Raw genomic sequence first — 2,229 nt, 5'->3', positions numbered from 1 at the left:
GTTGCTGCAGAAGGCATTGATTACACTGTAGCACGATTGTGCACTGATTAAGAAGGTTTTCAAGTGGCTATAAATAAATTCCTCCATGCCCATAGAGGAGCACTCTTTGCATCTGAACAGTATTTGATTAAGAATCCAGTGCCTGAGGGAACTGGAAAAGAGAAAGACATTCAAGACTTTGAAACATGGTGAGAAATACAAAACAGACATTTTCCAAGCAGTAGTGTTTTACTGTTAAATATTAACCAATTAACAAAGTTTGAATGTTATATAAGGAAGTAACACATGTCCTAATGTGTCCAGTGTGTGTGTGACTCACCAAAAGGCAAGGTGAGAAATGCCAAGGGCATCTCTCCTTAAAATTAGCATCTCCTTAGAATTAGAAGATGTGTGTTAGGTCCTTAATTTCCTGTATCCAGGGGCTTGTCTAATTGGGGAAAAATTAAATGGTAAACACTCTCTCAGGGAATGCTCTTTGAGGAGCAGGATCCATGCAGGAATCACTCAATCAGTTCAGCTGGTAAATCCCCAGCAATGTCGTTACTGTGGCTCCAGAGGGGAGATTGGAGACTCTGCCTCATGAAGAGCTGGGTGCCAGGGTATCAGGGACTCTCATTAATGTTTGATTTGTGTTAGTTACCATGTGCTGGCTAATGACTTTTATTTTATTTTTCCATTCTAGTAAAGATAGACCACCAGAAATCTGTTGTTTCCTCTTCTGTTATAAAAACAAGTAAAAGAATTGCAATAGTTAAATCTATATCCAGTCCCCAAAGTACAGCTCTTCAATTCTACAGCTTCCATTGCTGTGGTGCAATGAGTGACTGAAAAGGAAAAAAATCATCCAGTTTTGAAGCTTCCTGCGAGTTAAATGTGATTGCACACTCGGGTCTGCTTTCACACCGCTCCTTTCGTAGGTGATTGCTTGTGCAGCTGGAAGCAGATGGGCATTGCCAAATAATTTCTGTGGCTGTTTGGCAAAACCTCAGTGTGCCTGTGCTCACAAATAGCCCAGTGCTGGCAGCAGCATTTTTGGTAGTGAAGTACTATTGAAAAGCATGAAGGAAGGCAGTATAAAGCAAAAGTGCCAAGGTTGAAATGTACAATTAGTGCATAATGGGCATAATTTTTTTTTAGAAAGATCTCAAAGCAGAGGCTGAATTTAAACAACTGTCTGCTGAATTTTTTGTATGCCATACAATCAATAAAGCATTATCCTTGAAAATCTTAGGAAGGTCAATTATGCTGGAAATAGAGTGCTAAGGAAAGTGCACAGAAGTTCCTGGGAATCAGGAAGACCTGCTCACTCCATTTGTACTGAATGGCAGATTGTGTAAGGAGCAGGAGTGGCTCTTACATGGAAGTGGTAAAAGATTGCAGCTCTGGGAAGTCCTGGCACCAGAGACTGAGCAGGGCAGGCAGTGGGGCATCCAGCCCTCTGAAACTTTGTTTGCTTTTTGTCAGCTTCTCTGTGCACACCAAACCCCACCTGCAGTGGGAAACACAGCTGGGCGACAATCCCGCCCCCAGTGACGTCTGTCTGTCTGTCCGTGGGCTGAGAATGGGGTCAGGCTTGGCCAGAACTGAGAACGGGACTCGCGCCATGGGCAGAGCGGGCACGGCGGCTTCTGCCGCGCCGGGGCAGTGCAGAGGCAGCGGGGCACGGCTGGGCGCGGAGCGGGGCACGGCTGGGTGTGGGAGAGCACGGGAGCCGCCCCGGGCACACAGCCGGGACTGGGCACCTCGCTCTGGGGCACACAGCCGGGGCTACGGACCCTCGATCCCCTCCCCGGGCACACAGCCGGGACTAGGGACCCTGGCCCCGCTCCCTGCTCCGGGGCACCGCACAGCCCTGACCCCCGGCTCCGCTCCGGGGCACACACAGCCGGAACTAGGGACCCCCGATCCCCGCTCCGGGGTACCCACAGCCGGGACTAGGGACCCCCGATCCCCGCTCCGGGGCACACACAGCCGGGATCCCCGATCCGGAACAGGCCGCCGGCGCTAACGGGGCGGAGCAGCCCCGCCCCGCCACGCGGCACGGAGCGCGCAGGGCCCGACGGGAGCTGTAGTCCCGAGGCAGGGGAGCGCACAGCCGACGGGAGTTGCAGTCCTAGCGCGGCAGCGCAGCGTGGCCCCCTGGCGGCAAGGACTACAGCTCCCAGCATGCTTTAGGAGAGCCGCCCTCCCCTGCCTGGCACGGCGGCTGCGAGCGCGGAGCGGGCACGG

This window comes from Melozone crissalis, unplaced genomic scaffold (assembly GCF_028551555.1).
Source record: "Melozone crissalis strain CALT ecotype California unplaced genomic scaffold, PUWL_Pcris_2 ptg000068l_1, whole genome shotgun sequence".
In the NCBI taxonomy this organism is placed as follows: Eukaryota; Metazoa; Chordata; class Aves; order Passeriformes; family Passerellidae; genus Melozone; species Melozone crissalis.
Note: the sequence above shows the minus strand (reverse complement) of the source record.